This window comes from Nematolebias whitei, chromosome 14 (genome assembly GCF_014905685.2).
Source record: "Nematolebias whitei isolate Nwh7 chromosome 14, NemWhi1, whole genome shotgun sequence".
Taxonomy (NCBI): domain Eukaryota; kingdom Metazoa; phylum Chordata; class Actinopteri; order Cyprinodontiformes; family Rivulidae; genus Nematolebias; species Nematolebias whitei.
In genome coordinates this window covers 13,365,157-13,387,590 of record NC_056511.1, presented here as the reverse complement: position 1 = coordinate 13,387,590, position 22,434 = coordinate 13,365,157, and positions in this window count along the sequence as shown.

Here is a 22,434-nt window from a genome sequence, read left to right as displayed (position 1 = left end):
AAAAATGTCAAAATCTCAACAAGTAAATGTGATAAATGTATCATTTTTAACCTTTTCCATTTATGCAAATCTCCTCAGCTAATAAAAACAAGTTAAAAAGAGAAATTCATTCATCCTTCCATCCTGCCAGCCATCCATTACCACTTAAAAAAAAACATCCATACCGTTTTTAAGAATGCTTGGTGACTCTGGATTGCACTGCATTCATGTTTGCTTCACCAACTACTGTCCAAGCTGCAGCTTTAAGGGCTGCAACCGTTTCCTCAACAATAACCTGGCAACCTGGCCAGAAAGGTTGCCAGCAGGGGGTGCTGTTTCTCCTTCAACCATCAAATCCGACATTCTGGGAGATGGACAGATGTGGGAGGTGTGATCCTAAATAATCCTCTGTCTATCTGTTCAGTTTAAACGAATCTGTCATTCAAGACTTCACTTGGTCTTCTCTTTAGCGTCAGTTTTATCTGATTTACAGAGAAAGTTGCAGAGTTTAAGGGAGACTCAGATTTTTTTTAATTCTCCCTGTGATTCGTTTCCTTTCTGTGCACCAAAATGTATATATTGTTACTAAAATAGTGATATATAATAAAGACTCAGTGAGCCAGTTGTATTTGTTGATTAATTTATTTTCTCGCCTTTCTTATGGCATCTCATTTGACACTGGATATTTAATGCGTTCCAAGGCTCATCAGCTTCTTATACTAACACACACCTTGTGGATGACACTTTGGTGTCCCCATCCTTTAACAAATGTTTGTGTCATTTTGAGTGATGGTGAGAAGAATCGGCAGACACTGCAGAAAAACAAAAAAACAAACAAACAACAACCAAGCATTTAATGAACAGTCTCTCTAAAAAGGCACTTTGTTCTGTTAGCTTGTTGTTTATTTTGGTAGGTGCGTTGGTGAAATGTCTGCAGGGATATAGAAGATGTGGAGGGTTTTGAAGTCGATTCATTTATTTCTATACTGTCAACTTCTTCTACCTCCTTTATTCGTCTATCCGTTGCGTCTCCCCGTACATTCCTTATTTTGTGTCTCAATCCACCTCTGTCTTAAGAGTGAAGTCTAGCTCATTGCTCCCAGGACACTCAGGCAGAAGCACTTCTTTAGCTGTTGTTTAGTTGTTTTTGTGTGTCAGTCTGCTCCTTGTGCTTTTTGTGGCTTCACTTGTTTGTGTTTGGGTGCATTCTGTTCCCACATGCAATCTTTTCTAACAGCTGTGTGCATGAGTGTGTGTTGCTTTGCACTTCAACATCAAAGAGAGGCTTTAGGAAAGCTTCTATGTGCTGCCTACACAACTTCCGTCCTCTTAATTAGATTTCATATTCCCAAAGACTTTGTGGATAACAAGACACCAGTTGTGTCAAGAGAAGGTTTATATATTTTCTTGTTTGTAATATTGACATGTAAATTGTGGATAAACCAACATGGATGGATGGATGGGTGGATTATGTAAAGTGAAACACAATTTTAAACAACCGTAGCCTCTTCTACAAATGAGATACAACTGATACATTTTGTCTTGAGTTTGTTAAATTATTTTGGAAATAAATTAAGTCTAACCAAATGTTCATACAGTGTGATTGGGTTATTTTTAGTCGTAGTTAAAATGTAAACTGCTTTGCAAAGATGTTGTATTTGTTTATTGTTTTGCCACATTTTGATATGAAGACATTTAATAGAGCAAAGTCTGAAGCAAGAAAAACTGAAAAAATAAATAAATAAAAATTGTACACTTGTGTGTATTATAGTGGTTATACTATAACCACTCCTCAAACATTAAACTACCCACACCAGCAGTAGGTGGTGATAATACTAACATTACTAATAAATGAGGGGAGTACATTTTGAGTGAATAAAGAAGTTTACTCAAGAAGCATAGTAGTGTTTGAGATTTATAAGTTAGTGATGACAAAGTCTTATGAAAAAAACATTTTTTTTCAGTAGTGCATATGAATGATCCAACTCAATAATCACAGATGGAAACATCAACAAAAACAAACAAGACAACTAACAAGATTGTGTATCCTGATGCATGCTTAATAATCCAGGTAGAAAAATCTAACAAAGTTAAATCAGGTCTAAAGGACGGCTTATTTTTGTTGAAATGCTTCAGCTTTCATCCAGAAATACTTATTTAGTCTGAGGAGCCACAACAAACTCAGTCTCATAAATATAACCTTCTCATAGTGGATCAACCAGTTTGTTGGTGCTCAGGTGGTTTCTGTAGCCTACCCTCTCCAAGGACGACTTGTTTGAGACTCCTTGAACTGAAGAAGTCTAAAAGAAACTGTCCAGAGGACCTGACTTAACTTTGTTAGATTTTTCTACCTGGATAATTGAACATGAATCAAACTATTTTCAAGCAATTTGGCCATGACTGCCTCAAACGAGCTGACAGGGGAGAGGGTGGACTAGAAAAACCACCTGAGCACCATCCATCAAACTTGTTGACTTGTTTTATGTGAAGGTGTGTCAAGGTATGTGTATTATTTGTACTCACTATGTTCCATGCCTTTCAGTCCTGTGACATCAACGATAAAATGTTCCATATAACAGTCACTCTTGATCCGTGAGGAATAGAAAAACCAAGTTTTATTGTCCTCAAGGTTTGATCGATAGGATATTGAAATTATATAATTTATACGATATGGTGATGCGTCTCCAAAAATAGTCCTCGACTCGGATCCACTTCTTACTGTCCTGCAGTGGACCTTTTGATCATGGCTCGGACATGGAGGGGAGCGGCTGAGGGCTGGAGGTGATTCTATAAAACTAACTTGTCTGGTTCAGGAAGTTAGAGCAGGTATGCGTGTCAGATGGATGGGGCATTGATAAAAGTGTTATCTTTTAGGTACATTGATCTGTGAATGCTAGACTGTTCTCCAAAGCTTTGTAAATAAATCTGATGAACTACACCTTGGTCTGCTTGTAAATATATTTTTTCCAAGACAAGTGCTATTCATAAGACAAATTTGTTGTGGACCGATGAAGTCTTTTGGATGCAAGACGAAACTTAACAAAAAGTTCATGTACAAATTTTTGTGCCACTTCAGAACCACGGACAGCACCAAGAGTTATGCAGCAAAGTTGAAATTCCAATATTTTAGAACAATTATTGAGACCATTGATTGCATGATCCATTCACCTTATATAGATTACTGAGTCAGAAAACTGACTGGCCTATTGAATGCCACAATAGTCATTTGACTTTAATCAGGAAACTCTCATGAATGCTTACAAATATTCATTGGTAGAACTAAAACCCAAAACTGTATCATTATTTTACAACCAATTTAGGTTTAATTTATTCATGCAAAACACAACAATATGCAATGTATTACTGCAATATTGTGTCAATCTTTAAGTGTTTTCATATTTTATTCATCATTAGAATGTGAAAAGTGGACATTAAGTGATTTACTGGAAAACTGCAGAATTTCATTTTTAATGTTTTTGTTTTACAAAAAAAAAAAAAAAAAGATCCATTTAAGTTCTCGTCCAAAGACTTCAGAGGAGATCTGCCAAACCTGTAGACGTTTCCTGGGTAAAGTGTTGCTCTTACAAGAAAAATAAAGAAATGATTGGGTCCAATTTGTTATAATGGAGCTACATGAGATTCCTATTAAGTGACATATGTTCTTTATTTGTTATTAGTTGCGTTCTTTATTTGTTATTAGTTGCATTGCTAAGATGCTGGCAAGTTTAATCATTTCCACTGAATCTGCAGAAGCTGTGTGGGTGTGAAGGTACAAGTGCATTAAATCACAGTTGCTTGTAGACTGATGCATGGATGAAAGGCCCATTGCAGATATGCATAACTTTTATTCATCATAAATTTGAAAACAATAATTTATTATGTGTTAGTCTTTCTTACAAATACAATTATGCTGTTTTAGGTCAACAATTGTGACAATGGCACATGTACATAAATTAATTGCTACAGTCTTCTTTCCATTTTACAACTTTTTTTTTTAAGTTTCTGTTTTTGCTTTCTTTTTGAAGTACCAATACTTTGTGCCTCATCTTCTAAATTGATGAGAGAGACTATAAAACATGTAAAATGAAAACATTTATGAAAATATGTAAAAATATATTTAACATACCCTCAGGGTCATATCTAAGCAGGGTTTTCACCAAATGACCCCAAGACTGTTGAAATAAAAAAATTGTAAACATTATTTCCAGTCACGCATGTGTGCACACACACACACACACACACACACACTGTTCAAGACTTTGCTTTGAGACTTCATGTTACATTTTTCAGATGAGTTATACCACTAATAATATTGCGAAAGAGAAATCATTTTTCCCTTGTTGAAGAAAAATGCATTTCGGCATAAATATTTCAACCTAAACAAATTATACAGTATATTATCAAGACACCAAAGTTCATGCTCATTAATCCAGGTATAACATCCAACAATATTCATTCAGGCTATCTGAACGGTTTAATTTTAGCTGGGATGTTTCATCCTTCATCCAAAGGACTTCCTCAACCTGAGAAACTACCAAACAAAACAGATACCCACAAACAGCATACTCCATAGTGAAAAAACAGTTTGCTGATGCTAAGATGGCCTCTGGGACCCGCCCTCTCCCTTGTCAACTCCTCTAAGACAATCATGCCTAAGTGGTTCAAAACACCAAATAAATTTTTTTTCCACTATGGAGTATGCCGTTTGTGGGAATCAGCTTTGTTTGGTGGCTTCTTGGATTGAAGAAGTACTTTGGATGAAGGACAAAATGTCTCAGCTAAAAAGAAACTGTCCAGATGAATCCAGAAATTCTTGTTAAAATAAATAAATAAATAAATAAAAAGTCTCAAATAATGAATACCCAAGTACAGTCAATGAAATAATGAGCATAATTGAGAAAAAAAAAACAGGGATGCTGATATCTGTCAAGTGAAGGTCAGATGGTTTTATTCAGTGAACTGATGGAGATAATTTTAGTCTGTATGCTAGTTTCATTATCTCAGACTCAAGAGTAAAAAGGGATTTAGTTTTTAAACATTAGGTCCCACCTGTTTATACGTTACTGTTCAATCAAGGTTCTTGTTCCAATTCTGCACTCTATTAAAAACATAAAGGGTCACATCTTGTATTTTTAAACTTCCTGTTTGCTGCCAAGACAAAAAAAACCTGAGGAAAAGTTTGTTCTTCCTCTGCTACTTCTTGTAAAGATTCAAGCAGACTCATTCCAGGTTTGTGTGTGTGTGTGTGTTTGTACAAACACAACATAGACATAGGGTGTGTATGCAGATCCAGAGTCAGCATGTTGGGTTGTTACATGGCTGCTTGTGTTTCACAAGGCAGGCGCCCTCTGGCCAGAGCCAAATAAAGTCTCTTCACCTGTTTGTGGTCTTTGAGGAAGACTGTGCGTGTCACCTCCCCAGGGAAAGTGCCACGCTGAGTTAAAGCTGCTGGAACAATCAGCAGACTCTACAAGACCAGGTCAGACAGAATAGCCTCAGCCCATCTGACTCCAAAATTAGAGGTGTTTTGTCTCTCTATACAATACATATCTGATAACTGTAGGCCAGAGCGGATGACTTTAAAGGGTAAGCGTTCTGCATGAATGGAAACAGTTTAAGCCCATGACAAGAGCCTTGCTTATGAAGCAGGTTGGGATGAAAGGATCCATAAGATTTGGAAAATGCTACTGTGTGGCTGTTTGACTTCTATTCCCATATTATATTTAGCTCATCGTTATTCAAAACATCTTAGATTACAGCTCAGTGACCTAGAAACAGATTTAACATACATTTTAAATGGATTAAAATTAGTTTTTTTGGATTCCAGTCCATATATATTTTTTAGATACAACCCATGTTTTGGGTAGTTTAACACTAAACCTATAATGCTTTTCGTTAGATAAGGAAACCAACTACTCTCAATTACTACAATTACTCTCTCGCTGGTACATTTTCATCTTTAAATCACTTCTTGGTCTGCTGCCTTCATACATCTCCTCCTACATGTCTCTGCGTGAGTGCAGCTACAGCGTGCGCTCTCAGGACATTACCTGCAGTGTTCCCTCAGTGTGGACCGAACTAGGCAAAAAGGGCCTTCTACTACTCTGCTCCTGTTTCCTGGAATATCTTACAAAAAGACCTGAAGCTCTCGACCTTGACCTCTCTAAGTGGCTTTAAAAATCTGTTGGACTCCTGGCAAGGACTAATGCAGACATGTTCCTGCTTTTAGTTTTCTACATTCACCTTATAATCTAGCCATTTTGTCACTCTTTTTGTCATCTTATTTGTAAAAACAAACAAAAAAATCTTTATGCCTTTTTATAACTGTCTATTGTTGTCGCTGTTGTCCATTGTTGTCATCATTCTTTGTTGAAATCAGGTCTCTTTTGTAAATGAGTCCTCGAGGCTCAATTGGATTTACCTGTCTAAATAAAGGTTGAATTAATTTTTAAAATAGTTTTATATAAGTGAGTTGTATGCGTGATCTTTGCATGTTGTCCCCATTCGTGTGTGAGGTTTCTCTGTATATTCCATCTTCCTTCAATGGTCCAAACACATGCATTTCTGCTTAACTGACCTTAAAAGTTAAGAATGTGTATGTGCAATGCCATGTTCAGCATACAGGGCGAGTTCTTGTAACAAATCTAGCATGGTTTGGTCCTCTGAACAGACTAAAGGCCATGTCACACTACAATGTTTTAGTCAACTTATGACAACAAATGCAAATTTTATCCAACACACTGGCATACACTGAAGATGGAACAAAAAATAAATAAATCAACTTGACGTCTCTTTTGGACATAATAATAATGTACTGAAAATGAGTTGAACAAATATATAACCTATTCTTAACATACAAGTAACTTATCCATAACTTGTATAAGTTATGATATGCTAGAGACAAGTGTATAGTGACATGTTTGTGGCTCTGCTCCACAACTCTGTGCTCCTCCTCATCTCTCCCACACACATGCATCTCACACCTAGCCTCCCCTTTCCGTTTGGAATCTGGATCAGTGACCTTGAATTTGAACTCCTTCCATCTGGGAAAAGATTCAGGCAGCCCAAATCAAAAACAAATAGATGGAAAAACTCTTTTATAAGTAAGGCCATTATTCAGATACATTTTAAATGTAACCGGGTTTGATTTTGTTGTAGCACGATTTATTGATATTTGTACATGGATTTTTATTGTTTGTCAATTTTGTGGTGTGATTGTTTATGTGTTGCGTTAAAATTTTCCCACCACCTTGCTGCAAGGAAAATTTCTCTAAGGGGACAATAATAGTGATGATGACCCTTTAAGGCACAGATATTAGTTAGTTGTGGAAACATCCAAGTTACGGATATGTAAGAAGAAAATTGCTCATAGGTTGGTAATAAGGTACTTGTATGTTGCACTATTGCCCAGCCGGTCAACAACGTATGTCAACTTATAATTAACTTACATGTCACATGTGTGAACCTATGAACTTACCTGTCATATAACTGTAGCTTATGCTTAACGTTAGCAACATGTCAGCATATGCTAGAAACTCTGTGCATGTTAAAAATTTTGGGTTGGCACCAATATAAGATAACTTAAAAAAAAAAAAAAGTCCATGCTCAATAATTCAGGTATACAATCCAACAATTTTCAGTCAGGTCATCTGGACAGTTTATTTTTTGCTGAAACGTTTCACCTTCTATCCGGAAGGCTTCATCAGTCAAGGAAACAACACAAAACTGATTCTTTCCCCAAACAGCTTACTCCAAAGTGGAACAAGCCAGTTTTTTTGGTGCCAAGATGGTGTCTTTGGCACACCCCCTCCTCTCGTGCCGGCCCTCTTCCTTGTCGACAGTCATGCCAAACTGGTTGAAAACCAAAAAAAAAAAAAAAAAAAAAAAGTCCATGCTCAATAATTCAGGTCAATCCAACAATTTTCAGTCAGATTATCTGGACAGTTGTTTTTTTTTTTTCTGAAACGTTTCACCTTCTATCTGGAAGGCTTCATCAGTCAAGGAAACACACTTTTTTTTGTTTTGAACCAGTTTGACATGATGGTCGACGAGGAAGAGGGCTGACACGAGAGGAGGGGGGTGCGTGCCAAAGACACCATCTTAGCACCAACATAACTGGTTTGTTCCACTTTGGAATACGCTGTTTGGGAGAAGAGTCAGTTTTGTGTTGTGTGTTTCCTACACACTTCCGATGGAAGGTGAAACATTTCAGAAAAGAAAAAGAAAAAGAAACTGTCCAGATGACCCGACTGAAAATTGTTGGATAAGATAATTTATGCCATCAAAAAATCAGCATTCTGGCAACTTATTCAAAACTTACACCCAATTTATGCCACTTACACACTGTACTTGCCATTTCGTTTATACACTGGCATATGGCCGGGGAAGCACAGTCCGCACAGTCCTCACCTCCTTCTACAGATGTGTAGTGGAGAGCATTCTGTGCTCCAGCATCAACTTGTGGCATAGAGGTTACACAGCTGCAAAAAAGAAAAAGCTTTTCAGAGAGTGGTGAAGGCTGCACAGAAGTCTGTTGGAGTCAGCCTCCCCACCATCACAAACATCTACATCTCTAGATGTAGAAAGAGGTCCACCTGCATCATGAAGGACCCCACTCACCCAGCACACACACTTTTTGTTCTGCTCCCCTCAGGAAGGAGGTTAAGGAGCATTAAGTGTAGAACCACTAGACTGAGGAACAGCTTCTACCCTGAGGCTGTTAGACTCATGAATATGTAACCAGGATAATCAATGTGAAAAAAAAATCTAATTATGTTGCTGCGGATCCATTTCATGTTGTGTTCATTTGTACTCATCTGCTCACACAGACTCCTGTACATGCTGCTGTTCAGCAGGTTATTATTATTTTTAATGCTATTAATGCTGAGTGTATTTTTAGTTGATGTTTTTCTTAGTTCATATCTTAGATCTTATTGCCGTTTTTCTTTTACATTTTATTGTTGGATGTAACCGGGACCCTGAGTACACAATCTTGTTCCACCACATTTACTACATGTGGTGCGAACGACAAAGAAACTCTAGCATATAGCATCAGCATATCAGAGTCACTGTGTGACAGTCTCTTAACCATACCAATTAAGATTACAAAATGGTGTTTCCCATTAATGAGAGTGAATGTAGTCATTTTTGCAAACACTCACACTTGAAGTAATTTAGACTCATAAGTGATCTTTACATGCAGTTTTGATTGTTTATTTATTTTTGTACTGTAGTACCTAGAAAAAAACCTTTGCATGCGTAGGGAGAACATGTAAACTCCATGCAAAAAGATCCCAGCCGAGTTCAGAACCCAGTGCCTTCTTGCTGCAACACTATGGTTCTAACCAACTATACCACCATGCAGCCCAAATTAAGTAATAAATCACAATATAATTAAACAATATTAAAATAAAAATGTCAGTGATAGTTCATAAAATAATGGTGGCAGAAGAAAATTGTTGGCCATTTTTAAAAGACTGAGATGTGTTTGAAATTAATATCACCTAACCCCAAATTAGGATATGTCTTTATTCTATGTAAAGTTATTTTGCTAATATTATTTTGACAACTCAGTCACTTTAGAGGTCAAGACAAACTTGTGCTAGATGTCCCCCAAATATTAAAGAGATTAACCATCAATTTACATAGTATAGCCTGAAAACAATTTCATGCATGATTTCAGAGGAGATTTCTGGGGAGCAAGCTTTTAAATCAGTTTGTTTCTGTGAAAACAGCAGAACATTTGGAGATTAGCTCCTACCAGAGAGATATTTTTTTTAATTAATCAACTTTGGGGATTACATGTGGTGAAATGGATGAAACACACCAGAGGTGAAATCATTTAGCAGAACCAAGAGTCATTTCTTTGACCACCATAAACATTCAAACAGTTGAACTTAGGCATTTTACTGTTTATTTGTACAATGAAAAAAAAAAACCTTATTAAAAATATTGCATGGTTGTCTGATTACATTAGCTTTAGTTTGTAAGATTATTTATTCATGTGGTAAAATTTAACAAGAAAACTGGAACATTTCTTAATACAAATCTTATAAAAAGACATGAAACAATCTTACTTTTAAACTCGTTTTCTTGTAAAACTTGCTTTTTCAGTCGCAAAATGATTAAGCTCAATAGTTTATTTATATCATCAGAAAATAGTAATACACAATTTTATTTCATCTTTTTAATTAAAAAAATATTATTGAGTTTAACATGTTGGCTGGATGCTTATCTATAATGACATGATCTGATAATAAAAACACAGAAACAAGGTGGCTCTAGACAGACACTGTGATAATTAGCAATAACAATTAGCAACAGCTAATAATTTCTACAAGCTAAGCTTTACAAATAGCCATTTGAGATAATTATATTTAAACCAATTTGATAAAAATTAAGATCATTTTTCAAAAACAGCAAAATTCTACAAACCAACGACTCCTTTAACATCTTTTTTGTTTTTATTTTGATTTTTTTAATTGATGTATTTTAAAGCTGTGAGATTACTCAAGGAGATAGTAAGAAATGCCTAAAATGTTTTTTTTTCTCCTGAATATTAATTTCTACATTACTTTGGTGTTACTCCACCTTTTCCTATACAGTGTGTTCATGCCTGCACATGTAGATCTATAGGTTTTAGTTAGGGTCTCTCATGGGCAACTTGTGGCACCACAGTGAGCATGAACCAAACTACTTCCCCATCCATCCATTAACTTTATCCACTGCTTCTTTTTTAGGTCATGAGAGTCGCAGCAGTCCAGAAGTCACTGTGCGAAAGTCTGGACACCCCCTGGACAGTTTGTAAGTCCATCACAGGGTCACAAAGAAACAAACAGGACATACAGTGACACTCCCATCCAGGGACAATTCAGTTACTAACTTGCCCAACATGCATGTTTTTGGTCTGTGTGAGGAAACCAGAGTACCTGGTGGAAACCCATGCTTGCATGGAGAGAACATGCAAACTCCACCCAGAAAGGCCCCCGGCTGGGATTCTATAGGACAATCTTCTCCCCGAAAGGAGGCAGCTGTACTAACTGCGCCACACCCAAATTACTTTTAATTCATCTGAAAAAAGGAACACACAGCACATTGTGCTCTTTAAAGGCAATGTTTGACTATTTTCTATGTAGAGTAGTTGAGTTTTTTCTAACAGTAGGTAAAATTGTCCTCAACTTTTATTGGGCATCATCAATAAAAATGGGATGGAGCTTACTTCAATTTCTAAATAAATAGGCCAACTCAAACAATTTTTAGGACTGGGAACCCACTCTGTGATAGTTTGTTTGCATATCTTGGCTAATGGCTTTACTAACACACATAAAATGTGATATTTTTTTCCCCCCACAGAACCTACGAGCCATCATCCTCTGTTAGCTCTTTCAAGGATGTCTGATTGCCCATTTGGCCAGCTCTTCACTGCACAAATGGAATCAATAAACTATGATTACATTTCCTGCAAGAAAGCCGTAAAACAGTTTACTTTTAAAGCAGAATTTCTTCTGACAAGCAATATTACAATAGAAAGGAATAAAAAGCACTCTGTTGGGTGAAATCAGTTAACCTTACTCAAGTTGTGCTCAGCTTAGATTTCTATGTGTTGAGTAGAGGCTAAATGTGTAAAATGTTTTACCATTGAACTCTCATCTCCTCTGACCAGTTTTCTTTGGTTTTATTTTCTTCATCAAAAGTTTTTTATGCCTGATGTGATAACATTTCTTCATGTGCATGCAGATGCTGTAAGACTTCATTTGCCTATAAACATAAGTTGATGTTATCCTTCTGATATTTACAAACTCATGGGCCTCATCACAAGTATTTTGGTTTGTGTGTGCAGATATACAATGGCCCTAAGGTGTAAAATGAACTACATTTGAAAAAACTGAATTACATTTGAAAAAACAGAATTACATTTAAAAGATACAGAATCCATCCATGATCTTTTACCCACCTCATCCATTTTGGGTCATGGGGGTCGCCGGTGCCCATGTCCACATTTGAAAAAAAGAAGGAATTACATTAAGCCAAACAGGAAGATTTTTTTTTGTTTTGTTTTAAACTTTATTAACAGCATAAAACCGAACAGAACAATATACAGTACACACACAAACAACGGGGATGCAGTTAAAAGGATAGCCTGCTAACTGTATCTCTATTGTGTGCGTGTACTGTATATTGTTCTGTTTGGTTTTATGATGTTAATAAAGTAAAAAAAAAAAAAAAAACACTTCTCGTTTGGCTTTATATAATTCCATTTTTTTTTCTTATGTGATTCAGGCCACTTCCTCTTCGGACACTTCCATTTTGGCTTAATGTAATTCCATTTTATCAAATGTTTATTTACACTTTAGGGCCACCGTACAGATACCAGTGAGACTATTTTGCCAAGTATTTTTTTCAACCCTTTTTCCATTGATAGAATATGTTGTTGCAGCCTAAAATAAGAGGATAATAAAATAATAATAATAAATAAAAAAAACACCTCTGCCCTGGATGTGTGCGCTGGTGTGTTGTCAAATTTTTTGATATTTTTGAGAAAGCATGTTTGAGATCTTTCTCTCTAGGGGCCTTCTCAAGATTTCATGACTGTGCAATACATTTTTTTTTACGCTGAAATATGCTGTGAATTAAAGATGATCAGCTGCACCATGAAACACTTTTATCCTAGCAAAAGGACAAGCCTTTGGTCAGTAACCTTTTAATTAGAGAATAAATGGCCACAGAATTCACTGAATTTAATATAGCATAGATTTTCTTGACATAGCACTGGCACTTTTTTTTTTAAAGGTAATCATTGTAACGTTTACAGCCTTCATAAGTCATTTATTATGGCCTGGAAAGTAGCTCCACTAGCTGATAGAGTTATGTCGAAGCAATAAAAACACTTGTTTGTATTTAGAGGCCTGCATGCTTTTATTTTCCAGCACAAGTTTCATCAAAGAAAATAAATGTTCAGAACGTTAAAACTGAGATTTAACAACAAAACCATTACCAGACATTTACCAGAAATTGAGAATATAAATAAATGCATAAATTATAAAATCATGGGTACAGCTGGACATCAATTCTGAACGTTAACATTTTCAAATTGTTAACATTTTCAAATTATCAATTACATTTTATGACGAAACCGAAAAAAAAGTAGCATCCCTTTTCCAAATTGAAAAGATGGGGACATTTAGATTTTGATAGTGATGTTTTATGTAGTTACTAATCTTGTATTTGTCTTATTTCAGTCTAAACAGAGTCTAAATCTCATATGCAAATGTAGCGATTGTAGCATGAAATTGCACTGCTCTAACTTTGACCCCTGACCCTTGGGTCATCTTCCAGTTTCCCCATGAATTGCTTTCTTTAAAGTTACATTTGACTCCTGTAATGTCTGATGTTTTCACATATTCACTGTCCTTGGACACAGTCAGCTACAGTCTGACTAATGTTTACCTTATTCTTCCTATGTTTTTAAGAAAGAAAAACAAATCATTAATGAAGTTTGTTTTATTTGATTAACAAGTTTGAACATGAATAATTTTGACTATTGTTTTCAATCATAATGAAATCAAGTGAAATGTAATGTCATGTCAACTTTATTTATAGAGCACATTTAAAACAGAACCTGTTATCAAAGTGCTTAACAACAACAACATCATCATCAATGGGAGTAAAATTAATGAAAAAATACAATGCACTAACAATAATACTGAAGAATTAATAAAAAAACATTTAAAACATACGATCACAGAACAAAAAACACTAGATCAATTTACACTGTGTGAAATGTCAGAGAACAGATGTGTTTTTAGCAGGGATTTCAAGTGAGGAAGGGAGGTGGCCTGCCTGATGTTGGGGGGCAGGTTGTTCCAGAGTTTGGGGCCCATGACTGAAAAAAAACACCGATCTCCTCTGAGCTTCAGTCTTGTTTTTGGAACAGCCAAAAGCAGCTGATCGGATGATCTCAGGGCCCGAGAGGGAACGTTTAGTTCCAGTAGCTCAGAGGTAAAGGGGTGTGAGGCCATTTAAGCATTTGAAGGTCAACCGAAGAATTTTAAAGACTATCCTAGTTTTCATTCAACCTTTATTTAGACAGATAAGTCACATTGAGCCTAAAAGACTCATTTACAAGTGAGATCTGTTTAGACAGACAAAAAGTAGTGAAACTGGACACATGTAGGAATTGGAGGCGAAAAAAATTCCTTTCAGACTTTTTTTCGTGCCTGAGAAGAAAAAGCTCTGATATTAAAAAACACCTCGCACAAACAAGCACATAGTGACATAGACACAGTACGTACAGGGAGCCAATGAAGGGAGGACAGAACTGATGTAATATGTTCAGACTCACGAGTTCCGGTTAAAAGCTGAGCAGCAGCATTCTGGATGGGCTGAAGATGTGAGATGCCTGGCTGACCCCAGCGTAGAGTGCATTGCAATAGTCCAATCGGGTCGTGACAAAAGGCATGGACTAGTTTCTCAAGGTAGGGTCTGGACAATACTGGCTTGAGCCTGTCTTAGTTGGAAGAATGTGTTGAACATGTTTCTCTGTTCTGTTTTTCAGAAGATAACTCGTTCCTTCGAGACACTTGTTGTAAAAGCACTGAGCTGGAGCGGTTCGCTTCAGAAGGGAAGTCATAATGTTCCAGAGAGTAGTCAAAACAATCTTCTGAGACCTGTTATTTAGACACAAGGTTCCTTTGTGTGGAAAGCAGTTCGTCTTGGACTCCTGAACCTGACTAGTTTGTCTTTGGCTCCGAATCGGAAAGCGGTTTGTTTTGGACGCCGATCCTGATGTCGTCCCGAGGTCCACTCATCCAATTCTGAGCAGATAAACATGTTGCTCAATTACAACTCATTAGAAAACACAAGTTTAAATAACTACAGAAGATGGAGCGTTTTTCTGACTGCAAGACTCACATTCTCGGCTTGAAGTCTAAGCCGGCTGAAGGCTGGAATGGATTGCACCTTCTCATCAGCTGTGGCCCTCACCGACCCCTGAATCTATCACAGTGACAGCTTCAGGCTTGTGACAGTTAATATGTTTATTGCTTATTGCTGATACACTATGTGGCTGTATCATGTATGATACAGTATATATCTATACGTTATCATCATAATTCAATATCAGTGTCACTCACAACCTGTTCAATAACCTGTCACATAACATAACATTGAAATAACAGGGTCAAAAAGTAAGTTCATGATTTTTACAACCTAGGTTCAGAATGAGTTTTCAATATTTATTCATTCAGTCAGTGTTTTTTTTTTTTTTTTTTAACCAACCAGTGCTTTGTCTGGTGCATTTTACTGGTTTGAGTTGATCAACATATTTTCATGACCAGACATCTGAGCTACAGTAACAGTTCTCAGCTCTCACAATAAGTTATGGTGGAGTTTTAGATTCTGCCAACAACCAGCATACTGGTCTTCTTGATATACCTGCAGGAGGAGGATGTAACCACTAATATTCAGTAAGAAACAGTGCCGGTTCCTCCTTTACTTTATTGCTGCTGTTGTGTTTTCATCCTGTCTGCAGAGGGACCATCCACACTGGTGAACTACTGAGAGCACAAAATTTCAGATTGCTTCTACTTGATCTTCCAGAAAGGGAATCACCTCTCTGCCTGAATAAATGTTGCAACAAGCTGGAAGTGGGATATAAAAAGCTGTCATGGATAAACTAATAAACTGTGAAGAAAAGAAAAAAAGGTTTTGCTTTTGTTATTACTTGGTTTGCCTGAGAAAATAAAGGTAGTTGACAATACAATAAAATCTTTTAGTACCAAAAAAAACAAAAACAACATTAGAAATTATCTTTTTCTTCTTTCTTCAGTTATTTATTTTATTTTCTTCTTTCAGCAGCTCACTTCTTCAGGGGTCACCACAGAGAACTAACTCACATGAATATTAGGCATTTATTTTTACACCAGATGCAGATATTTTTCCTGACTAAACCACAGATGACCGAGCTACTACAGCCCTCTGTGTGGAGAAGAGAGCTGCCATCTGTAGCATCTGGAGGAGTAGATGGTGGGGGTTAAGGGCCTTGCTCAAGGGCCCAGAATGGGGCAAATGCGTGTGGAAGCAGGTGTCGGTGTTTCACCTTTCCCACCCATATTTTTTTAATGTTGTTGGTCTGGGGAGTTGAACCGATGACCTTCCGATCACAGGCCCACCTTCTCTAACCTCTGCACCACCACTCGTCTCTTCAAATTTATGAGCTCCTATGAAAATGCATTCTGTAACATAACCAAAGAACTACTGACTAAAATCTATTTCCTATTACGTTTCATCAGACTGTCCTATACAGTGAGGACATGGTACTCATGGCATTTGAACGTTATTACAGTTCCTCTTTCTTGACCAAACTGAGCAGTTGATAAGAAAAGTGAAAGCACCTTTCTGCTACATCTGCAGTTCAGTGTCACAGCTGTTTAAAGAACTGTGTCGGTGCAGTGTCAAAGTAACAGCAGCATGACACGTATAACCAGAATGATCAGTCAGGAGTGACAGTAGTCCAGCCAGCTTCAAGGCTCAACTTAAACTAATTATTGTTTTACTCATTAAAAAAAAAAAAAAATGTACAGCAATACATTATGTCCATGAACTGTTTGAAGCCCAATGAGCAGTGAACAAAGTTTAAGACTTATCATTTTGAAAAGGATAATGAGCTACACTCATATTGGAACTATATTCAGAACATTTGTCATGATGCAAAAGACTGAAAGGGCCAGTTGGTCAGGTTTTTTTTCTTTCTTTTTTTAAGTTTAATGATCCTCTCTGGGACTTTGTTCCCACAAGGTTGTTCTCTCACTTTTACTTGTTCTCTGTCTCTCATGCTCTCCAAGGAGAAATCCCAGAAATATAAGGACTGGCCCACAGAGAATTCATGACCTCATTTTCTTGTGTCACGGTGATTTAATGGACTTGGACACTACAAGAGACTATATAAAGTATTTAAACATGTTCTTATTTCAGTCATGAATCTTTTAAATTATTATACAGCTTGAAGATAGACTTCAGAAAAAAAATGAAACCCTCGATCTGTAACGAAACCCTGTATTTGATAAGTGGATATGTATTTTGTGTATTTGGTTTAGTATTTTGGATTTGTTGTATGTTTTATGCTGCCATCTTGGCCAGGTCACTCTTGGAAAATAAGTTTTTAATCTCAATGAGTTATTTCCTGGTTAAATAAAGGATACATACATACTCTCTGAGCTATAAGTACTCAGTTTATTGGTTCAAATGTTAACAGACGAGTTTATTTTGGTTTATACTTTGAAATAACTTTACTATGTTATTGGTTCAGGTTTGGCTTGGTATTTTATTCTGAAAACATGTAAAAATTCAGTGACATTAATGAAGCCTCTACTCATATTTTATTGAATACAAAAAAAGTATGTTGCTTTGCTAAAGACCAATTTTTGTCCCTTTTTTCAGAGTATCAAGGGCTAATTGAAAATACTCTCCATTCATCGGTCTGTACATGTTGTGAGGGCAATAACTTGAAAAATAGGTAAAAGGTACTGACCTTCGTTTTAATAGTGGGTGCATTTCGATGCAAGGAAGGTTATTTTAAAAACATTGGTTGCCAGGTAGCAGGTCCCTGGTTCAAACCCCGGTCCAGGGGCCTTTCTGGGTGGAGTTTGCATGTTCTCTCCGTGCATGCGTGGGTTTTCTCCGGGTACTCCGGTTTCCTCCCACAGTCCAAAAACATGCATGTTAGGCTGATTGGTAACTCTAAATCGTCCCTAGGTGTGAGTGAGAGAGTGAATGGTTGTTTGTCTCGTTTGTCTCTATGTGGCCCTGTGATGGACTTGCGACCCGTCCAGGGTGTACCCCGCCCCTCGCACAGTGATTGCTGGACATGGGCACCAGCGACCCCCGTGACCCAAAATGGAATAAACGGGTAAAGAAAATGGATGGATGGATGGATGGTTGCCAGGTCAAAATCCAAGATGGCCACCACAATATCCGTCCGTCCGTTATATACACTTTTTAACTCCCTTTACCCATGTAATATCACTAAAATTAGAAACATCTTGTCCAAAAATGTTGCAGAAAAACAAACATTTGCAGTAATCCAGCCTAGATGTGATAAATGCATGAACCAATTATCAGAGTGTCAAAACAATTCTTTAAAAAGTCTTCAGCTGATCCAAAATGTTGCTGCCAGAGTTTTAATGAGATATAATAGGATATATCATCTCCCAGTTTTAGCTTCTCTCAATTGGCTCCCTGTCAAATTTAGAATATAATTTAAAACCTTACTTTTAACATACAAAGCTCTCAACAACCTAGCTCCATCTTCTATTACAGATCTTATTGTTCCATACTTCCCCAAAAGAGCACTTCAATCTCAGACTGCAGGTTTACATGTGTTTTTCAGAGTTTCCAAAAGTAGAATGGGATGGTAAAGGGACTGCACTTATATTGCACCTTTCCATCTGATCAAGATACTCAGAGCACTTTACAACAATCTGTACCCTAATTTATCCATTTATACAGCACTCTACGATAGCTATACAAAGAATAATCCGTGATTTAGATCAAATTCTTACACCAATGGGACACATATCAGAGGCAATGAGGGGTTCAGTGTCTAGCCCAGGGACATTTCAGCATGTGACTGCTGGTGGAATTGAACCCTCAACCTCCCATTGGAGGACGACTGCTCTAACCACTCAGCCACATATGCTCCCATTGCCTGCCCAATGGGAGGCAACACTTTCAGTAATCAGGGTCCTCTCTTGCAGAACCAACTTCCAGTTTCTGTCTGTGAAGCTGACACATGATCTTCTATTAAGATTAGGCTTATGTCTAAAAAAGTTAAATCTGGTCCTCTGGACATCCCAAAAAAACCCCCCAAAAACCAAAAAAAAAAAACCAAAGCAAAACAACAAAAAAATGTAGAAACGTTTCGTCTCTCATCCGAGAGACTTCCTCAGTCTGAGGAGCTGTATTCAGCTCAGTCTCTTAAATAGCACCTTCTCAGAGTGGATCAACCAGTTTGCTGCTGCTGACAACCAAAACCAACTGATCACATGCTCAAGAAGGACCATCAGCCTAACAATGGATCATTAGCACACTGATGGCTGTTTACTATTCACAGAGGGCTGAGTGATACTAGCAATCACAGCATTGTAAGAGGGGGACAGTTGAACACGTAGGCCTCCACCCCTGTTAAACGATGGACGAATTGTTTTCACAAAGATGGCCTCCTTTACTCCTCTCTCAAACCATCGTTCCTCTCTGTCCAGGATGTGAACATCTTCATCCCTGAAAGAGTGACCGCTGGCCTGGAGATGAGTGTAGACCGCAGAGTCCTGGTCTGATGATGTTGATCTTCTGTGCTGGGCCATCCTTTTTTTTGTTTGTTTGTTTTTTTTTTTGAATGTCCAGAGGACCAGATTTAACTTTTTTAGATTTTTCTACCTGGATTATTGAGCATGCATCAGGATATTAGGCTTATGTATTTCCTTTTTGATAAATCCTATAGTTAGGGTTGGCTTGGGTTTCCTGAGCTATCCTTTGGTTATGCTGCTATAGACTTAGACTGCTGGAAGATGAATTGACCACATTTCCTCACTCTGCTGTTGTCTTTACTTTACTATATCTGTTTGCATTTGTAATCATTTCTGTTCTCAACTTGTGTTTATGTTTTATGTGTGTGTTTGCATGCGTGTGTGTTTGTGTGTGTGTCTTTCTTCCAACTGAAGTTATACCTGGACCTGCCATTCTGTGTTTGTCTGTTGCTTCTTCCTGTTCTCTCAAACCCCAGCCGATCGAAGCAGATGGCTGCTCGTCCTGAGCCTGGTTATGCTGGAGGTTTCTTCCTGTTAAGAGTTTTTCATTTGCACTCTTGCTAATGCGCTTGCTCAGGAATGGAGATTACAACTATGACGAGGTTTAACACACTCCGCTGGCTTCCTTAGATACATAACTTTTACTAAATTGGCTTTTATAATGTATGTGAATGTTTGTATACAGTGTCCTGAGACAACATATGTTGTGACTTGGATATAAATAGTAATAATAATGGATAGAAATAAAATGAATTGAAAAATAGATGCTATGAATACATGTTTACAGTCATTCAGTTGTGCTCATAAAGGATTTTGTTATGTTGTAAATTTTATAAATCTCTACTTCATTCAAATTCTAAATCTCTGGTTGCAAGGACCACTAAACTACTGTTTTGGTTAAGAATGTTACTGTCCATTCATCATCATCATCATCATCACATTTTTTGCAAAACCCATTTCTGTGAAGCCATTGTTGCAGGCAGTATTGTGTCAAGTGATCCGGGTCATTTTGGTGACTGATTCAGATTAATCCAAAACTATAAAGCAAACTGTATTTACCAGCTCTACCTAACATGCTTGCTTTTAATCTGTGGGTGAAATCCAATGCATCCAGAGAAAACACACACACTTGCACTAGTAGGGCATGCACACTGTCAGAAAGGTCCTAGTCTGAGAGGCAACACCACTGCCTCTGCTGTACCATCCCGTGTGAAACCATATCTGAAAAAAAAAAAAAAACACACACTGTTTTAAAGAAGATAGGTTCACATAATAAGCATTAAAGTTATATCATTTCAAATATGACATGAGTTTAACATTGGATATTTTTAGCTCAGACTAAAACAAGAGATGTTTTGAGTAATGTTAAGTCACTACATAGTTACATCCTTTTGTAACATTTTCAATTACTACTTGGAAGCTGGCATCAAAAGTTTATACAAATATTCATACAACTGTCTGCCAGTCACTGTTTGCATGTCAACCTACTTTTTTGAACAAAGCAGACATACAGTCAACCTTTGAAACACTTCTACAGCTGTTTATTCTCTCACAGAGGGGAAGTCACTTGTTTAAAGATTTCATTTAGTGCCAGTCCCATGGGACTCTTTAAAGCTGAAACTGGTACTCTGTGACATCTTCCTGAAGCTGCATTCATGTTTTATTGAGGGGGCTACATGTTGAACTCAATGCCTTTTGTTTACGTCCTGTACCACTCTCCATCCATCCATACGTAAAATGTTTGTCTAGACCTTGTGCAATTTCTAAGAAATGAGGAGCTAATTTAATTTTTTTTTAACGCAGCTTTCAAATATGTAACTAAGCTAACAATTTTTGTTCAGATCCAGTTTATCACTGAAATTCTTCACAAAACCAACATAGGCTTGACATGACTTGTTCAATAAAAAAGGATAACTAATAATTTTAGTGTCAGTCGTCCTTTGCCATTTCGCGGTTCACTACTTGTGGCTTCACTGTATCATGGGTTATTTAAACCCATCTTTAATAATGTGTGTTCTGTACATGCTGTGCAGTACTGTACATTCATCCCATCGTCATCATCTTCATCACCATTGCCAAAGTGTTTAAAAGCATATGAAGTGATTGGGAATGTTATGATTCCTGCCCGTCTGTTCACCAATCCCAGCTGCTCTGCTGTGATCAGCATAATTCTTCTCATCTAGTGGCTGTAGCATTTAAGCGCTCCTCTGTTTTCCATCTGCAATATCTCATGCTACTGACTGATCCCCTCATCCTGACCAAGTTTCTGTGCCCTGGATTTTCCTGTTTTGCCTTCCAAAACTTTTCAGTGCGTTTCCACCAGTCTTTTCAAAATTAAGCTTATTGAACGCATTCTGGCTGGTTAAAATTTTGGGTCCTCTGCTAAATTCATTACAGGGAAAGAGGGCGACATGGTTGCTCAGTTGGTAGAGCTATTGCCTTCCAGAGAGAAGGCAGCTGGTTCAAATCCCAGTCTGGGACTTTTCTGGGTTTTGTTTACATGTACTATCCGTGCTTGCGTGAGTTAAAAAATGATCAGGCTGATTGGTAACTCTAAATTGTCCCTAGGTGTGAGTGAGAGAGTGGATGGTTGTCTTGTTTGTCTTTATGTGGCCCTTTGATGGACTTGTAACCTGTCTAGGGTTTCACTCGCCTCTTGCACAGTGTTGGACATGGGCACCAGTGACCCCTGTGACCTGAAAAGGAAGAAGCGGGTAAATATAATGGATGGATGGAGGATGAATGGAAAGGTTAATAAAATAGTGGGAACATTTTGTACGGGTGTGAGAATATATGGCCGCTACTTCATGGATTTTCATCTATCGCAACACTAGACAACGTAGTATGCTGTTCCTACAAGTCTAAATCACACACACACACACACCCACCGAGTAATTATCTCTGACACTGCCATCTTAAATACAGGAGGCTCCAAATAAAACATTTGAGCCCTGTCAGTCTGTTGATATTTCACTTTTCACTTGTAACACATTTCAGTGACATATGCACAAGTCATGTTGCAGGAAAAAAAAAAAAAAAAAAAAAGATAAACATGTCATTAAACGAAGTTTAGAGAAAAACATTAACAAAGTCAAAAGTCTTTTAATTGATCATTTTGCATGCATATTTACCAGTCAGAAAAAAAAAAAAACTG